The sequence below is a fragment of the Channa argus genome, chromosome 3 (assembly GCF_033026475.1).
Source record: "Channa argus isolate prfri chromosome 3, Channa argus male v1.0, whole genome shotgun sequence".
Lineage (NCBI taxonomy): Eukaryota > Metazoa > Chordata > Actinopteri > Anabantiformes > Channidae > Channa > Channa argus.
Window position 1 is genome coordinate 21,626,271 of NC_090199.1, and position 21,085 is coordinate 21,647,355.

General features: G+C 38.4%; 1 protein-coding gene across 4 annotated transcripts in view; it reads right to left on the reverse strand.

Annotated features, from left to right (window-relative positions):
- The window catches only part of gcgrb (glucagon receptor b), a 55,562-nt gene that overhangs the window by 32,107 nt on the left and 2,370 nt on the right, over nucleotides 1–21,085 (reverse strand). The gene's annotated exons all lie outside the window — the stretch shown is intronic.

Consider the following 21,085-nt stretch of genomic DNA (forward strand, 5'->3'; position numbering starts at 1 on the left):
TGATTAGTAAATTTAAAATTCAAAATTTCCACAAAAATGGGACAAATCACACCCTGTATTATGGATTGCCTTGAGTGCTGCGTGCGCACACTGAGAGTGCATGCTGTGTGTCACCCCAGCATTAGCTAAGCTAATGTAGGTCTATATTGACTGAAGTTAAAAATACGTGATTGGGGACAGGAGACAACATACAGACCCCAGCGGCATTTCAATCTACATCTTTGAATTAATTGCTAGACTTGGGTCATTCTCACTCACACAAAGGTGTTTTGGTTTAGAAAAGATGCCAATCTACAAACTATGGAAATGTGTTCCAGCCAAAAGCTGTTTGATAACTAACTTGTGCCTTTGTGAACTACAACATGGAATCTAAAGCCTGTTTTAGACACGAACTCTCTCTGTCTTTTTAATTTTTTCATGCTGAAAAACGCTACCTCACAGCAGAGATTGATGGAGTTTCCTCAACACCACCTTTTCTGCTAACAAGTGCAAGTCAGTCAACATCAGCTTTGGGTTGTGAGTTGATTTGAAAATGGCCACAGTGACTAATTATTCTAGTGACAATAAAGAGGACTAACAAGAGCTTTCTACCGGTCCCTTCTCCCATTCTGTTGTATTTGTTCGCATGATTATCGCTTTGTTCCCCACGTCATGTTTTTAGTGCTTTGGTTGGAATGGACCAGACACTATGTAGATTCCCTTTATTCGCTTAAGCACACATTGTTTTTTTCATTGAGATTTAGCTTTAATGTGAGATAAATAGCCTTTAAGTTATTTTAAATGCTGAAGAAGACATTATGGTGGACACCACACCATCAACCTCTCAGACAAATGAGCCATCTTCTCAGAACTCCAGGCTCAAAGATTCATGAGGAGAAGTTGTTGGAATCCTAAACAGCCGGCTGCCTCTACTCAGAGTGGAGGAGGCCTTCCCAGGGTAAACAGGAATAAAATGTTAATATGATTAAAGGCTCCACACATCCACAGGTGTTTTCATTTATTCAGGCTCATTATTGCTCTGCTGTGATTAAAGCTGACCTGAGCAGTGCTAAGAATTTGCTGATGTCAAGTAGGAATTTAACCATCAACGCAAACATGCGCTCTTAATGTGAGAAAGAAGTGAAAACACCTGTGTGCAAACTACATATGTGTAGACCTTTTATTTAATATTATTTATTATTAAAAATTTGAATTGTGTTAAATAAAACTCCCAAATACAAAGTGCTGAAAATTGGTGAAAGGTTAAGGAGAAAAGTTGTATATTTCCACTGTAGAGAAATACTGTGGTCACTGGGATATGTCAAAGTGCACCCAAGTAGTGGTGTTGTTAATACTTTGACTATATCCATTGATGTAACCCAGCTAAACCTTGTGATAAATAAAAAAAAATAAAAAAAAATGCAAGCAGTAGATACGTACATTTAGTGAATGTGATTCAGTTTCCTTTCCATAACTGATCTCGTTTGCATTTCAGACATTGTGCTACCTTCACCAGACTACCAACTGCTATGTTTCATCACATGTCTGTCTGGGCCCTGAGTGCTCCAGATTATAAAAGCAGTAACTACAGGGGGAATTAGAAATTCAAAACAGTGTCCTTCAACTCAAAGATCAGCTGATGTATGTGTAGGCTTTTGGAGATGCTAACGTGAGGTGTGTGATGATATGGTGTCGTCACTGAGTCAGAAGACTCATCTGGTGATGCCAACTGTTCACATTTGTTCATGTAGTGTTTCATTTCTCCTCTAATTAACATTCAAAATGCATAAGCTTTCAACTGTATGCACTCACAGAATGATTTCATAAATGGTAATTATAGTGCTTTTCAACTTTATCTCTACTCAAAGCACTTTACAATTGGTTTTTCATTCAATCACACCCCCCCACATACACAATTCTACATGCAATCGTCACATGCAAGGTGCTGAACACACAGGAAGCTGATAAGGGATCAGCATTTTGCCCAAGGACACTTAATGTATGGACAGATGGAGCCAGTGATCAAACTGCCAAACCCAGATGACTTTGCTACCTCCTAAGTACGACCATTGCAGCTTAGAAAACACAATATAATATATTTGGCCATCAAGCTACACTTAATAATCAATTTTTGTTTATATTTGTCATCTACAAAAGTATTCACATTCTTAATTCAGTTCTTTGCAGAATCCCTTAAAGCATCAGTTACAACTTTGAGTGTACTTGGTTAAGTCTTTACAAGTGTCACGTGAATTGTTGGACTGTTTGCTGGATACTGTTGGTTACTGATATAGACATATAGACAAAAATGGCAAATTTATAGATGTAAAATTAAATCTGTAAAACAGTTATCGTCTGAAAAGTGAATCCATCTAATTATTTTCTGTAAATGGGCACAGAATCATGCATGCAGCCCTGTACACAAATCTAAATGTATATCTACCTTTTATCTAGCATCTTAATACAATATGTAATTTTACACATGCTGCGCTACACACGCTGATTTGAGATTGGTATGGAAAGCTGGATGACAGCAAATGTGAGTATAATGGTTTGCAGAAAAGCCCCACAGGAAGCAGAGGAAAGGACCATATGTTCCCTGTCATCTGAAGGAGAGCACTCGCTGCATAGCTCCCCATTAAACAAGAACCCAAGGGGACAGCAAGGCACATCACAGGTACTACACAGTAATTTTGATATCAGTTCGGATTATGTTATGTCAGTTGTGATTTAATACTTTTGTAAAACTGTAATCTGCAAACTTATCTAAACAAATGGAAACACTATTTACCATCTCCCCAGTCATAGCTGAACGTGACAAGCCTGTCAAGCTTTGAGCTTCTCTGGTGAGCTTGAAGCTCACTACGATTTAGATTTTATATGCAAAACATATCATGACCTGTTAAACTTTCCAGTGTATACAAATAGCTACATGTTACAATAATTACAAATGCATTTTGAAAATATATTATTACATTTTTAGTTTTCATAGTCAGCTACTATTATAGTTAATATTATTATACAGTACTTTTATTTCAAGAAAACAAATACATTCAGACTAAAGTATTTTTACCATTCTTCTACTCTGATCAGCTGTCTCACCAACACAGCCTATGTAAAATGAGCTGGTAAATTCAAACCTACTGTTCTAATCCCCCTCCATCCTCTCATTGTCTGATATTAACAAAGCCAAGCACTGCAGAGAGTCAGCAGCTATGACAAACCCGCCACTACACACAAATATTTACACTCAACCGGCTTAGGGTTTGTGTCTGCATGAATGTGTGGGCAGTGGATCAGAGCAAAGGGTTTGTAAATTGCCAATTTAGGTCTGACTGAACACCTGAGGTGAAATCAGCAAGACTGTGTATGTGTGTGTTTGAGTGCACGCATTGATACATGAAGACAAACTCAGCAGGAGAATGGCTTCATTATCAACACCAATCATGTGGGATAAACACAGTTCCAACACCTTCCAATCACAAAGGTTTACTGGTATGTGTGTCAATGAAATGAAGCCCATAGGAGAGAGAAAAGGTGTTTCTGGATCTGAATCATGTCTCACAGGTGTCTATCACATCACTCTCCCTCACTGCATTTCTGCTTCACAGGGAAAATGACAAAAGGGAAGTGATGCACTGTACTAGAGGTCAGTAATAACACAGCAGCCTCAGTGTCAGAGCACAAGAGCTGCGATGAGCACTGGGATCTCAACAGGACATGTCTCTAATCTATACAACTAGCTCTAGGTTCTTTCTGTCACAAGATCTAAGGAACTCTTCAGGAATATAATTTACAGTATATGGTGAGCAGGAGAGAAGTGAAAACCCAGAACACACAAAGTGCAGGGAGGCTGTTGAGGAAGCAGAGGAGGTTTTCGCCCACAGAGAGTTTATTGAAGCTGTTTGCATGGAAAAAGCATCTATTTATCTGTTTATCTATTTATAGTTATTTATCAACTGGATCATTTGATCAGCTGCAATGCAAAGAAGGATTATGGGCCTGCTAAAAGATGACTGCCTCAACCTTTCTGAGCTTTGTCATCCAGCAAAGAACATAGTTCAACAGACATTCAATAAAATGGCTTTGTTATAACTACGCTGATCTGTACAATCCCTCATGGTGCTACTGTATAAAACACTTTGTACTGTTTTTGTATCTGCTAAACACTCACATTCATAAATCTATCACTATAACTGGTCTTGCCTAAATTAACACAATCCCACCACCTCAGCCTCCTGCGGTAGATGCCTCTGTGCCCAGCAAGTGACAGGTAGCACCAAGTACCACGCTGGGAACCTGTAAATCTGTATCCAGATGTGAAAAAACTTCAAATATCTTTATAGAGCTGTGGTGTGTGCTATTGACAGCAATACAGTAACTGTCAAGAGCACTCTGAATTTCCTCCGTGTTTCAAATGTTCTACATACATAAAGCCTTAAAGTAGAAGAATGGTAATGCATTTGGAGATTTCAAACAGCTTGCTAAGCCCAACCCATGAGTTTTAAAACTTATTTTGGAATTGGATAGATGTTTATTCTCAGCTTGATACTGACCATGTGGTCTTTGCTGTGGGGAAGATCGCCCCCGCTTCAGTACATGTTGTATTGTTGTTCGTTCTTTTTTTTACTGGAATATGTGCACGAAATATATTTGTTATATAAAAGTGTGCTGGTCTAGGATAATAATAACTAATAGATTACTCCTATTATCTGATGAGAAAATAAATGCCCTAATATTGTGAGAGGAGTAAAGAGACTTGTATGCACAAAGAGACTTGTGTGCACCCTTCTCATTCTATTAGTTTTGAACGTGATCTTGAACTGAGACATATAGACTTCACAAATAATGTTTTTCCTTCATGAAGCCTTTTTAAAAGTTCCTTTTATTTTACCTTGCAGAGACAGGATGATTATTCACTTTGAAACCACAAGACTGGAGATGGATGTATGGTGCACATGGGGTCCTGTGAAATTAAACATGCCGGGGGGCCTTGAAGATCTTAAACATGTTTATCCACTATGATTATGGTCCACAATGTATTGATCTGAGCTGGACAGGCAATCTAGAGGCTGACAATGGTTGAACTGCAGAGGCTGATTGTTCAGCTGATCTGGATGAAACTGTTGTTTACAATGTGTGGGTGAAAAGTAAAAAAAAGTTAAAAAGAATGAATAATTCACCATAGACTTCACCTGTGATTTAGCTTTGTAATTAGATGAATTGTTGTTATTCAAGATCCATATCCTCGCAGCTCCATCTATTGCTGTATTTGAGTGCTTACAAAACACCAGGATGTGTCACCTGAATCTTATTTTAATCATATACAATGAAAACCAAACTTGAGAGCACTGTAGCAGCTAGAGTTGGGATGAATGTAATTTAATTGAAAGTGCTCAGTCCTTTCATTCTTTTGCAGCAATGACAATGAAATTACATTTGAGGAATTCAGTAGGCATCTGTACCTGAAAGATCTATTAAGTATGTGAAATGCTCTTGGGCTCTAGTACTGTAAGATTTAGATACTGTAAATGTTTTCAACTTCCAGTATTTCTCACTCTGTCATCTATGCCCCATTCCTCTTTACATGTGATAAAGTTGATATAAAAATAACAGTTCCTGTAGCAAATATTGTCTCTTCCTTTTTCCAATTCCCCGTTCTTGTTTGGCCACAGTTTACTGATGCTGGAAACCAACAGGTTACCATCAGCATTAGAAAACAAGCCCAGATCATTTTGGCATCATTGAAATAATAACTGACATTTGGCTACAGCAAATAGAATTTTTTAATCGTGGTATATTTAACAAATGTCTGTGAAGAAAAGTGCTTATGCATACTCCTTTAAATGTGCATTAAACCTTTAACAATGGGAGATTCAACCCTAAATAGCATTTATCATTTGAATTATGATACCCGTAGCAGCTGAATAAATACTACATTTTATTCTTGTTAACTAAAATTTGGGCCAATTTTTATCTGAAAGGAAACTGGAACTACAGACATCACTGTAACAAGCTTAAACGGTTATCTTTGTTTAGTCAGATATTCGTGGCTTTACAGCCCATTAAAAATCGCTCCTACAATTCCCCTGTTGTGGCTGTTCTCACCCCCCCACACCCCCCCACACCCTGAAGGCACCACAAAATTACCTCTGTTTTCTTCAATCACAGATCACTATGTAAATGTGGTGAAATCATCTTTCTGATTTGAGTCTGACACATCCGGTGCATGTAAGACTCACATCTGCCTGTCTGAGGACTGCAGAATGCAATATCATATTGCAATAAAATAATTTTGTTAAAAGAGTACACCAGATACACTGGAAATGACAAATAATGGTTGGTAGAACCTGACATATCCCTCTTCCTTTCATATATTTTGTCAAATATCATATATAAATAATGGTAGATTTCTTTTTTCAAATGTTAAATGTGAAGATTTTAAAACATTTTCTATTGAGGTGCCTTTGGGACTTTGAGGAAAACAATAAATCTGTGACTTATGATTCCATGTTATTTCCATCTATCACACTCAGCATGTCTCCACCACTTCTGGTATATATTAAAAGATTAAATACACCACCCACCCATCTTATTCCAATACACATAATGTTGCTGCTCTTTGACGTTAAGGTTTGTTCTTGTCTCCAAATAACTGTTGAAATGTTCATATGTTTTCACGATTTATGGCTAAACATATTTCATTTCTTCTTCTAGGAGAACACGTAGGCTGTGTGTACCCTCCAACCTTTATATGATGTTGGTCTCATATTCCAGACAACAAACACAATAAACTTAAGTAGTACAAGGCTTTCTTATGCATCAAATTTATGTTGCGTTTTCTATTAATTCATATCCTGGATTAGGTTTTCCCTTATGCTCATTGCTGCCTGTTTCAGGTCAGGTCCAACCTCATGATGAGACCTTCTATGAAGCTTTAAGTCAATGGAAATTGTAGGACCTACTCCACGTCTAAAATGAGCCAGTTAGTGAGGCAGACCAGCATGTTTACATTATCAGTTGGGAGAACAGCTCTCTTTTTTTTTTATTTTACCAGCCCTTTTTTGGGAAGCAGTCACATTAATCACAAAAATTACCACAGTAATTTCCCCAGCCCTACATTATGGCAAACCTCATCACAGTTCATGCAGTACTTGTCAAGGCTAATCGCTAGAAACCAAACAGCTCAACCTCATGATGCTGCAGGAAAAGTCCTATAACAAAGAATCCATCCTCTGGGCACCAGAGGGAGTGTATATATCTACACATTTCTGACATTTTATTACAATTCATCCAATAGTTTCACAGTCATATCAGTCAGTAAAGGCTAATAGACAGAAAATGATGTTAGATTGGTTCTATGTATCAGCACACAGACAGAATTGCATTTCATCATACTTGTCAATCCGCACCGAATCTGTGACCCCAAGAACCCCTAATATTTTCTTCCCCTCTGGTGCACTGTGTGTAGTGTAACCTCAGCATAAATCACACAAATCCTCTGTTGCCAGTGTTACTGTGACTACTCTGTTCTCACTTTTCCCATCCTCTGCTGCTTGGAGGAGATATTAATAAATCATTGACATAAAAAGATGATTTTTTTCCTCCTGAGCCGACATAACAATTTTCAGTCCAGTAAACTGCTGCTGTCAGTCAGCCCAGTGAAGACAAACTGTGTGGGACTCTTATTTTGTCCTGCTGACAGACAGACCACTGTTCTGACAACAGAGCCACTGCACAGGTTGTGAATTTCCAGTAGGAGATTACCAGTAGTAGATATTACCATTTAAAGTTTAAATTACTGTTGCCTAATATTTTAAAATAAAGTTTGGACTGAATTTTTCAATATACCAGCCGAGTATGATAAAAGTCATTGTTAATGTTAAACTGTACAGTGTCTATTAATATTAATTTGTCACTGTCACGTGAGGGAATAAATGGGACATTTACAGTGGACAAAACATTGGAATAAACTTTGCCTCTCCTAAAGAGACCTTGGATTATGTTGTCGCAACAATAGGAGCATTACTGAATAGCATTAGTTGAAAGTTGGTGAAAGACGTGGAGGGGTAGGTGATATCATACAGCGATATCCTAGGAGGTAAATGCTCAAACACGTGCAGCCTCTACAAAGAATGTATACATCTACAAAGAATGTACAAATAATGTCCACCTTATTTAGTAAAGCTCAGAGGGACGTTATCAGTCAGCTTTGATCTATGCATTTACCTCCTAGGATAAGCCTGGACATTTGCTCAGCCACCTTCAGTCCCCACATTTTAGTTACGTGTGTGTATCTCAGAGATAAATTTCTTTAACAAGCATTTATGTCCTCTCAAGCATCAGGCCGAAAGTTAATCCATCACTAAGTGTTTACTGTTCATTTATGTACAGTAATTAATGAGTCAGTGGTGTAGCCAGTTTGTCAGCTGGGATTCGTCTGTGTCTGGAAACGGCTGTGACAGCAGTTTTTTGTTGATGGTGTCAAATTCTGTGTTTCATTTGACTCATGCAATGTCAGACAGACAGCATCGACTAATCTCAGCTATCTTTCTCCACCACTTCTCTCTCTCCCTGCCTCTCCCTCTGACTTCCTCTTGGCTCTGTACTGTTGATCACATTATGTATTTCCTCTTTATGTATAATGGATAAGTTTAGAGGCAGCTTCACTGCGCTTCGCTCTCAGCATGTCTTTGGTGCATTTGCTGCACTTAGTAAAAACCTACACAAACCTCTTCAGTTATCCCTGCCTTTCCCTCATACACATCCAGGGCAAGCATCTAGTTCACTGCTAAATGTCATATGTTCTCAGTCTCTTTACTATCTGAGTATATATTTTTGGAAAACAACAGAAATTTTTAATCTTATGTGCTTAGTATCTGATAAACGTTACTAAATAACTGAAAGGGATTCACATTCAGGGATTCAGCAAAATACTTTAAAATAACAATCTGTTTTATTTCTTGAATGCATTTTAATAGTTGAAAATGTTGAAATCTTGGATAATGCCAAACTAACACTTAGAAGGATAAGCTGAATGTTTTAGATAATGAATAAGTGATCAGTCTGTTGTAACAAAATTTTTGCTAGTTTAATGGCTTCAGTTAAGTGAATTTTACTTTTAGGCCTCAGATTAAAGCGCAGTACTGAGCTAAATTTGAACTAAAATTGTAATTCTTCTCACTTTTTGTGTACAAATGATCGAGCCATTATCTATAGCACTCCTCCTGTTAAAGGTCATGGGGGGTTGGTGCTGATCCAAACTACACTGGGTGAGAGACAAGGTACTTTACACCTTGGACAGATCGGTGGTCTGTCACAGGAATGGCACATAGACACACAATCACACCTACACGCAATTAACTACAGTTACTATTAGTTACTACAGAAGTAAGGAGAACACATTAAGGCAACCAGGGGTTCAGTGTCTTCCCCAAAGACTGAGCTTCACCACTTTACCTAACTGCATATGTTTGGACTGTGGGAGGACACTAGATCACCCAGAAATGTACCAGGCAACTCCACACAGACAGCTTACAGTTTAGTTTAGCCTTATTGATACAGTTTTTGATTGTTCAGAAGATATGAGTAGTTTCTGGGAAACACGTTTTAAGCCACTTGTTTTGTAACCATTAAATGAAGCGTTTGAAAATGAACACACCTGTACAAATACTGCTTGGACTACTAAACAAGTGGTAGTGTTGCTCAATTCATTTTCTGAATTTGATATTACTTTTAGTTGGTTGAGGCTCATGTATTAAAATCTTCTACAATAAAAACAATAATTGCTTTATACAGGGCAACACTTTACAGCCCACTTAGTCCTTATTCAGAATTGTTAGAAGAATATTTCTCGGGTCGTGTTACTCATTGTGATAAGATTTCAATATAAGAGACCTTCACTTAAATATTTACCTAAATGAAGCCTATGATCTTCTACATACAGCTTTCCTGGCACTGATACTTTTGGTTTCACCCAGATTGTTTGTGAACCTATTCACTCTTGACTTGATTCTATCTCACAAGTTAGAATTTGAAGCATCACAACCTACTCCCTGTAGTGTTGGTTCCGATGTATTGACACACTGGCACATCCACCTTGCTTTATCGAAAAAACTTGCTCTCGAGTGGTGCAGAAGACTGGAACACAAATATAGAAAATTAAAACAGCAAGCTCTCCACCTCTAGTGGCACAGCTGTGTACTGAATAACAAGCACGCTCTGTCCACTGCACAGCACATTTCACTCACTGGTCACAGACCTTATTCAAAAGAAAAAGTCTCTTTACAGTAGCCGAGAATGGATGTTGTTTCTTATCTTAGCACTCTTATAACTTCATGCAGAACATCAAACAGACTTTTCTCACTGTTGAACCATTGCAAAACACATTTTTATTACACCAACTTTGGAGGATAAGGGATTAGTTTAGATCAATGGAAACTGAGACATTAATGTTGGTTTTCAATAAATTATCTGGTTAATACGAGAAAACAAGCTTTGCTATCACAAGATAAGGAGAATAATCTCTTGCCCTAAAAAAAGTTTCTCTTCCAGCTTCTTCTGAAGATCCAAGCATCATATTAACTGGTTTCTGACGAATGCCTACAATACTGAAAATTGTGACTTTATCTATTACAACTGGTTTTATTCATACTGCTTAAAAGGACTTGGAGTTTTACTTTAGAAGCCACACAATTCACACAATTACTGAGCAGTTTCTAACCTGCCGTTCCTTTTTGAAGTACTGTACAAGACAAAGTTGTGTCTGAAAAAGCTTTCAGTCCACCCAATAACATTAATCCTTCTGAAAATTAACAATCTCCTTTAGAGCACAGTCACTCTGCAGCTACACTTACAAGCTCTCAGGTGGGTAAAGTCTTACTTGTCTGAGTCAACATGTGTGAAATGTGAAGAACCCTAGAGTACCTCACCTCTCGCCCAGATTATATGCAGTCATAGAATCAATTTCACTGCTATGCCTGTGATCCTCAGCTGTAAGAGCCTGTGTAAAACCAGATGGCCCATTTCAAATTACTGTATTAGTTCCAGCTTGCTTGTCTATGACAAGCTGAATGTCACAAAATGTCCATCCATTATCTTTAACTGCTTATCATGTTCAGGGTTCCTGTGACTGGGTGAGATGTGGGGTCCACCCTGGACATGTTTCCAGTCTGTCTTAGGGCCAACACAGTGAGACATACACAAAGAGATGACTATTCATACTCACATTCTCACCTACAAGCAATTTAGAGTCACCAATTAACTTAACGTCCATGTCTTTGGACTGTGGGAGGAAACCAGAGTACCTAGAAGAAAACTTGACATTCTTCAACATTCTTTCGACTAATAATATTTCTGTCTGGCTCTCACTTTACTATTTATTGCCCTTTTGTTCTATATCACTTTCCTCCAACTACATTTGTTTTAATTCTTAACGAAGCTCATCAGACACCATTTGTTGGATATATAAAAACTACTACTAATCTGTCTTAAACAACAGAAATGACTTTCTGAAACATCTATTTGAAATAGAATTTGTGAGAATTCATGAGAAAGGATGAGCACACCAATTCACTCATACATGCACGCACGTGTGTATGCACACACAGAGACAGAGTTGGACTGGGAGAGGTTAAATTTTACGCTTGAAGAAAGACACTGAGAAAATATGGGGAGATTAGGAGTGGAGTAATTTGAGAGTGAGCACTGCAGAAGGAGTGGGAGAGCAAAGGGGGACAATGTAGTGAAGGATACAGAGATGCTTAATGTAGAAGTGTGAAGAGATAATGAAATAAAGAGAAGGGAAGGAACACAGAACAACAAAGAGAGTGTAAAATTGACTCCCTTGTCAGGTTGTGAAAAAAGAAATTATTACCATTGGTAGGTAAAAAAGGATTGATAGATCTAAAGAAATTTAAATGCAGCGCAGGAACATTAGAGTTTGCATTCAGTTTTTCAGTTACCTGAGTGGAATACGTGAGTGAAAATTGTTGGAAAATTAACAAAAAACTATCATGAAATATCACAAAACAATTAAGCTGGGCTGAGGTGAAAAACATGTCATACTGATAAGAGAAAATATGACATAGTATATACAAATAAACAAATCAGAAGTCATATGACTTAAATGACCACTGCAGAAGCAAAAACAGAACAAAACAGAGCTGTGTGGAATGATGAAGAGATTGTACTGTTCCTCAAACAAAAATGCAAAATGAAATCTTTATGACGTCATCATGTATGAGGTTTGCTCCACTTTTGTTTTCAGCAATGGTTTAAAGGCACCAGTTCTTCACCTCCATTTCAACTCCTACAATTTGCAAGTTGTGAAAAAGCTTTTCTTGAAAATCAGAGAGAGAAGAAGTGGGGGAGTTAGGATTGTTGCAAGTGTGTAATTATGTGATGACATGATTTATAGATTTGAGTTTCAGTGTGTCCACCTGTTTTGAATGTTCACCCCATTAAATGTCCATTATGATTTGTTATCACACCCATAATTATGCTTCAGAAGGAACAAGATTCAACTGCCACTAGGCCACAAGGTGCTAATCATCCAAAGGTGGAACAATGAGTAATTCTAACCATGACAAGAGCAAAAGGTAAAATATTTGATTTGTTATAAACAGCTACAAAGGAGGAAATGAGAGTCGAAGGGTGCCGCAAAATTTAAGACATTCAAACAGGAAACCGTTGTTTGTTTTCTATTTCAAACCACTTATGAATGTTAGAAATGGGATGAGGATGTGCTAACAATTACTAAACACTAAACTTCAGAAACGAAAATTCCAAAGTAGCTCTTATCTTTGCATTGTTGAGATATGCTTAAGCTTGTTTCCTTTATCACTTTATCAAACTAAAATGCAGCTCCTGAGTACAACATACTGCTCAAGCTCTCGTACTACTGTCCACAATTTTTATGTAATCATTTATTTTGCACCTGTACATAGCTCCTCCTTTTCAGTGGTAAATGGAATGCATCATTAATAAGTGTTGCATTTGGCAACATGAACTCTGATTGGCCATGTCTTTTATGGTTTTCTGTATACAGTGTTCAAGTGCAGTCATTTCTATTCATCATAAATGGTGCCACGTGAAAACAAGTGGTGCATACGGCATGTTGGTCTAAAACAAAGCACTAGGGCAATGTATTTCTCCCCTCACCTCTTTCTCTCTTAGAACGGATTTAAAACATGGGTAAAAATCTGCTTCTCATATCCATGTGTGCTTTTTCTATGATTTGGTACATACTGAACTCTCCTGAGAGTATGAGAATGATGCCTGCCAAATCTTTAACCATACTCTGCTCCTAGTGAACATTCAACAACTTAATACATTAGTAAGACATAAAGCTTCATGTTCTCTGGTCCTGTGATAACTTCCTAGAGATTCATTAGCTGGGAAGATTATTTAATGAAATGTAATCAGCTCCTAAAGTGTTCTTAATATGTGTGCGTTTGTGTGTCCCCAGCATGTTTCAGAAACCAGTTTGTGATTATATTTATTAAATAAACAATTGTGTTCATAGGACAGACCCGTCGGCATACATGCATAAAAAGAATTCTGTTTTCTTTGGTGTTAGGTTTCGGATTACATAGTCTGCCCTGGTATTAGAAGTGACTGTGGTGACTGTAGACAGATGGCAGCGTTAATGCTTCAAGATTCAAGATTCGAAATTCAACTTTATTGGTCCCATAGGGAAATTGCATTGCCTTGTTACAGTTGCTCTGTACTGAAATGCAGATAAAAACAAAATAAGATAGATGAGGTAAATAATAATTTAACTTAAAATAAGTAAATAAAGTAATTAATAGATTTTACATAAGGGGGATCAGTGGAACAGTTTACTGGCCACTGGGAGAGAGGATCTCCGTAATGTTCTGTGGAGCACTTGACTGGGATCAGTCTCTGACTGAAAGTTCTCCTCTGTGCAGCCAGCAAACAGTGGAGTGAGTGGGAGGGATTGTCAAGGAGTGAGAGGCGTTTGGACAACATTCTCCTCTCAGCCACAACATGCAGAGGGTCCAGCTTCTCCCCTAAAACAGAACCAGTCATGTTTACTAGTTTGTCCAGTCAGTTACTTTCTGCCACTTTCATAAGCTCCCTGGGAGGTGGATATGAGGCAAATCAAATCTATTGAAAAAGGTTTTAAAACTGTTAGCTGCTGGTCTCATATCCAGTGATGCTTTTCATGTCACTCCAGACTGCTCTGGTATCCTGTTGGAATCTCTGTTTCAGTGTCCTCCTGTTGGCCTCCTTCCCCTCTTCGATCTTCACTGAAAGAGCATCTCTAGACCTAGACTGCTTCCCTATCAGCTGACTCGAATGCTGCCTTCTTCTCATTCAGGATTACTTTAAAGTCTTTGGTCATGACTTGTTGTTTGGGAGGCAGGAGGAGTTTTTGTTTTTTTGTTTTGTCAAAACAGAAGTTGATGTTAACTGTAATGCAGCCTGTCAGTCCATCAATGTCCTCACCATGTGTCTCACAGAGTGTCTTCCAATCCATGGCCTCAAAACTTCCCTGCAAGGCATTTGTGGCCCCTTCAGACCATCTTCTCAATGTTTTGGTGGTGGTGGGCTGTCTTTGAACCAGGAGCTTGTACACAGGCAGGAGATGGATCAGATTGTGTTCTGACATGCCGGGGGGGAGGGCAGAAGAGCTTTAGAGCTCTTTAACATTAGAGTACATCAGGTCCATTGTTTTTCTCCCCCCATTGTTGTGACCATCCACATACTGTGTGAAGGTGGGAACGATATTGGTGAGGGTCACATGATTAAAGTCACTGAAGATTATAAAGAGGGCAAGTCTGGAGCATGTGTGTGAGTTTATGACGATACATGCACCATCTGCAGAGGCGGAGGGAGGAATATAGATGGGAAGAGAAGGCCCACTGCCCACAATAACATGATCTTTCCTCTTTCGGCTTTACTCTCTCCTCCGAACCGCCCGCACTGTGCTGAAGCTGTCAATACTGATGCATGCTTCCGGCATACTGTCCTGCAACCATGTCTCTGTGAAAGACATTAGTTTACACTCTCAAAAGATATTTTACTTCCTCACCAGTGCAGTCAACTTGTCCACCTTGTTTTCCAGAGACTTCAGGTTGCGCATGATCACATGAACATGAGGCTAGAATTTTTTTAACTCTCGCTCACCTGCTTTCATTTTCACCGCGCCGCTATTCACCAGCTTGGCGACCTCTTGCTGTTTTGCCTATTTTATTTGGGATGTTTAAAGTCCAAACAAAACTGAAAATTCACGGTGCAGGCCTGCTGCAACCTGATAAGCTATTCCCGACTGTAAACAAATGAGTCGGCTCTAGCTCCATACAGTTGTTGCTGTGTTGCTGGTTACCTTGAAGCAGAAAAAGGTAACCAATGATAAAAACAAAAAAACTACTAACTTAACTATACTATGAAATGCGAATAGAAAGAGTAAATTAAAAGAACTACACCAAAGGAAGAAGAGCAACTGCAACAGGCTGCCACTCGGCTCGCACCTGTGCACTTGATATGATATGCTTGAAGGCATCGAAGACATGGGTGGTAGCCACTGTCGGCTTCGCCTTTCATTCGTCAATATATAGTATCACATCTCAAGCCTTTAACAGCTTTGTGTGATACAATAGATAAAAAGAGACAATAAATGTGATATCCTTCTGTTCAGCTCACCATTGAAATATCTTTGTGTGTGTGTGTGTGTGTGTGTGTGTGTGTGTGTGTGTGTGTGTGTGTGTGTGTGTGTGTGTGTGTGTGTGTGTGTGTGTGCGTGTGTGTGTTTAGATCATCCCTATGTGAAGCTTGCATCCCTGAATAAAAATCAGAGAGTAGATCATCCAGGCACCAAGGAATTGAAGCAAACATCAGACAACACCTTCCAGCCATTGATGGTTTTACAATTCATTTGTTTATTGACTCATTTAAACAAGAACTTGCATCTAGAATGAAGCAATTTAAGTTTTAATTAAAATTTCCAGCTCACTAACACCAGCATTGTTGTAAACTATTTCATGGGTGACATTAGCATTGATACATTTATAAAAGTGTTTTCTCCTTGTCAGTGAGACTTAATGATGCTCGTGTGATAAACTGAATGTTTGTGGGCAGTAATCTAACCACAAACATGTCCCAAAGGTTTTTATCAGAATTGTAATGCTACCAAAGTGCTTGGCTCCAGGTTTGCTGATGTTCGCAGATTCTATAAAAATGGATTTTCTGGACTGAGTTAAAGGGACCCTGTGGAGTCTTTGTGTAAACATTTGTCGTTTTTGCATTGTTTCTCACCAAAACATATTTGTGTGTATCCTTCAGTACAATATATCATTATAAAGCTCAATTGGATATTTTAGATATGTTTTTTATATTTTAAATTGTATATTGTAAATGTAGAATGCACATTACTACCATCATCTCTTTGGAAAGAAATCAATGGAATATGATAAAAAACAGTGGCAGATTGTGCTACTTGTGCTACTAGTGTCTGAAACCTTTACAGGTAACCTTTAGCTGGGTATATTAAACTGAGATCTGGGAAAATGTACAACCCCAATTCCAAATAGTTGGGATACGAAAATAAAAACAGAATGCAATGATCTCTGCAGTAGAAAATCTTAAAATATATTTTATTCACAGTAGAACACAAACAGATGTTAAACAGAACATAAACAGAGCCGAGAGATTTTACCATTTCATGGAAGATTTCTGAATTTGAATTTGATGGCAGCACCACATCTCAACAAAGTTGGAAGGGGGTGATTTTTACTATTGTGCAGCACCCCCTCTTCTTTTAACAACTGTCTGTAAATATCTGGGAAGTAAGGAGACCAGTTTCTGGAGTTTAGGGGAGGAATGTTGTCCCATTCTTGTGTGATGCAGGATTCTAGCTGCTCAACAGTCCTGGGCCTTTGTTGCAGGACTCTTCTCGTGTGAAGCCATGCTCTTGGTGCCTTTCCAGATGTGTAAGATGCCGACGCTATAGGCACTAATGCATCCCCATACCATCAGAGATGCAGGCTTTTGAACTGTTTACTGATAACAAGCTGGATGGTCCCTCTCCTCAGCATCCATGGTTTTCAAAAACAATTTAAAATTTTGATTTATCTAGCCACAGAACAGTTTTCCATTTTGCCTCAAAACATTTTATATAAGCTTTGGTCCAGAGAACAAGGTGGCGTTTCTGGATCATGTTCACATATGGCTTCTTCTTTGCATGATACAGCTTTAACATACATTTGTGGATTCCACAGTGAACTATGTTTCTGGGCCTATGCAGTGATGTCCAATGGAGAATCATGCCTGTGTTTAATGCAGTGCTCTCAGAGAATATATACTGTAGATGGTGGGATCAGTGTTCTCAGTTTTAAATTGAGGAACATTTTTCTGAAATTGTTCCACAATCTGTTTGTCACAGATTGGTAAACCTCTGCCCGTCGTTACATTTGAGAGGCATAATAATATTTTCCATGAAATGGTCAAATTTCTCAGTTTCAACATCTAAAATATTGTTTCAATTTCTTGTGAATAAAATATGGTTTGATGAAATTCACAAATCACTCCATTCTGTTTTTATTTATGTTTTACACATCCTCCTAACTTACTTGGAATTAAGGTTGTGTGTCTTTTTTACTTAATGGTTATTTTTAGCTGAACTGTTGTTGTGTATTTATGTACAAAAAGTCAGTCCACCAGTTTGGATCCAAAATGAAATATTACAACAATAATTGGATGGTTTCAATCATTAGATTATGGGCTTTGGTTTTAACGCGTACTGTACTGCTTTGAAATAGGGTGCACTGTTTATGTTATCTAATCAAAAGATAATATTTTATTGATCTCTAAGAAAAAGTTACAGCACCACTGTGCATATTAGAATAAATAAGGTTTCAAATAGCGGTTTTAAGGAATATGACATTTATATACACTATAATATGTTGATGACTTTTAATATTTATGTAAAGTAGTCCAGAGGATCAATTACACATTACTGTACTGTCAAATCAAGTATGGGCGAGAGTGAGTTAGTAACATCAGCTTTACAATTCAGTGTAAAATTAGAAAATGAGGGCCAGAGCTCAGGTGTATGTATTTATATGGGGAGCATGTTACTGGGCCACAGATGGTGTAGATAACTCATTATAGACCAAAGCTCTGGTGACTGAAAATGAGCTTTGTGTGTGCAATGTGGGAAATTGTGTTTTTTTTTGTATGTGCATGTGATTGATAAAAATGATATACAGATCCTGTGTCACAATCTGATGGCAGTCGGCACAAGTGTAAGTGTGGAAGTACCAAATCTTGCCCTTTGCTGGATTTAGTCTGTCGCTGAATGAGCTTGTGAAAGAGATTGTCAAGGATGATCTTTGATCTTTTCCATGATCCTCCTCTCTGCCACAGCCTGCAGACTGTCGAATACCAGATTTTGCCTTTCTAACCAGCCTGTTCAGTCTGTTGGTATCACCAGCCTTGATGCTACCTCCCTATAGCCCAGGCGGCACCGGGGGGCCTAGATGAGGATTTAAACCTACCAAGAATTACAGGAGCCCCACCAAGAAGCGTTTATTTTTCATGTGTTATTATATGTGTCTATGATAGGGCTGTCGATGTTAACGCATTAATAACCCGTTAATGCTAAATCCTTTTAATGCCACTCATTTAGTTTGACGCCATTCTTTTATAATGACCTGTTGCCTCACCTGTACAGAGCTCATCAGAGTGAGTGACTCTGAGTAGGAATGCTGACTGATTCTCAGCATTCTAATTGCACTCAAAGAGTTCATTGAGTGACAGATTAACAGACATGAAGGTAAGTTGTTATGTTTCTGCTGCAGTTTTTCCACTGTCTATGTCTGTGTAATAGAGGGCAAGACAGTTTCTACACATACACACACACACACACACACACACACACAAACACACACACAGTATCGTTTAATGCAAAAACAACTCAGTGCGTAATTAAAACACCAATCAAACAATCATAAATGAGAAACAGTGATGCCCACTTGTTGCAGTGATGCATACTTGTTAACTATAGTGAGTTTGTCTAATCACTGATTGCTATGAATATGCCAAACAATAGCAGTCTGTATGTTATGATAACTATTTAGCATGATTTGTCACATACCTTAATAATTGAGCAAGTTCTGGTGGACTCTTTTAGCCGCCTGCACAATAAACCAGCCCCCTGCCTCTACCAGCTGTACCAGTATTGGTAAGTAGACAAATGTATAAAGGACATATTATATGAAACTTTGCTGTGGTCGAAATTAATAAATATTTACTCAGTTTTCACTTCATTAGCTTCACCAAGTGCACTGTCCATCTGTCCACTCATGAAAAGATCATTAAAACTTGAAAAAGTTCCCTTTAAAACAAATTCTGAATAGATAAAATATGTGATTACTAAGAAGTAATCACAAAATTGATAGCCCTGATCTATACAGTACTATAATATATGTACAAGAATTTGGCGTTAGTTCAGCTTGAGTAGAGCTCAGTGCCTTCACATTCATTTTTGCAGCCTAAAGACTCTTTATGCAGCTATTTTTTTCATGCAATGACTAATTAATTCAAAACAAATAATCTTTTTTAAAATAGATTTTTGTGTCTTATGTCCCTATTTTCCCCCTAATGTCTTTTAGAGGCCACCCTGCCAACTCTTTCTCCTCCTGAGAGGTTCTTATTGAAACAGATGCAATGTTATTGCTTCTAAAACCACAGGTCTGGTCTGAGTATTAGAGTCAGCTTCATTACAATGCAGCGGACACCACACAACCCCAACCTCCTACTAGTCACTCTAATTCAAACCCAGGTTTCCCTGCAAACAACAGCAGTAACCTAAAGTCATTTTTTTGTATTATATATGTGCTATCATCTATTATTCTATTACTTTTTCGGCTGTTTAAGGTTTATGTATCCTTTACGTATAGTCATTGAGACATTTAGACAGATATTGTAAGACCACTAAGCACAGCGTCACATAGTTGGTATCGTGGTTGGAGACTCTTATTTGACTCTGATTCTGAGTCGTCTTTATGGAATAGCCAAAAACCTAAACTGCTGTTTGTATGTTTGTGTAGCCTGAAGTTCAGTCAAACTTCCCTTCCCCTCATTGTAGCGAGTCTTCCCAGGAAAATAATACACTCTGGTTGCATTGCCAACCATCACATCATTTGACATGCATCACTGAAGCCCACACAATGTTGCTGTCATGCAGACAGAAGAACAAATTAAGGAACAGTAGCTGCCATGTGCCATTCCAGAGAGCAAGCAGTCCCAGTTATATGTCCCAGTTTTGTTTGTCAGCTTCTGTGTCTCCCGTTCAAAAGGTTTGATTGAAAATGTGACAAGGAGCAGGACAGAATAGAGCAGGATGCATCACAACAATTTGGCATTTGCAAATACATGTGTTGTAGATAGACAGACTAGAACTGTCAGATACTGTGCAGATTCAAGCTCACCTTCCTTAACATGTTTCTCACTGTGAAATACATAACTGGATCCATAATATTACAGGCCCACACAGACTGCTGAATGAAACGTACCTCGTCAATCTTTGTCCTTTTCGGTTTATTGACTGGTAAAAAAAAGTTTAGCTGGTGAAACTTCTCAGTGATCGTGTGAAGAAAAAGAATTCAGTAGACAAAGGCGTTGGCTGAATTCATCTGCTTCGATGTTTGAAGACGAGCATCTGCAAATCAATATGTGGCCTTTCTTAATGTCCCCTTTATGTTCACCGGCCCTTTCTGACTGTGCAAATCCAATCTCTGGCCCTCCTACTACAACAAAAGAGTTGTCTGACATCTGGGGGGAACCACTGAGCCCTCGAGCAGGAAAACTTAGGATATTACCTCTTGGAGAGTGAAAGTAAACACAGATGGGAACAAAGGGACACAGGGAGAGAAAGGCTTTGAATACCAGAAGAAAACTCAGGTAATTTTTGTGACCAAAGACAGAAGAGCACAATCTAGAAATCAGCATGGACAAATTAATTAGGTTTCCTGGACACAAGTTTCAATAATGACCATCTCATCCAGTTTGAAAGCAGACAGGAGTTTTAAGGGTCAACTTCTCTGTGGAGGAAGCTGCCAGAAAAGACAGTGTCAAGGTA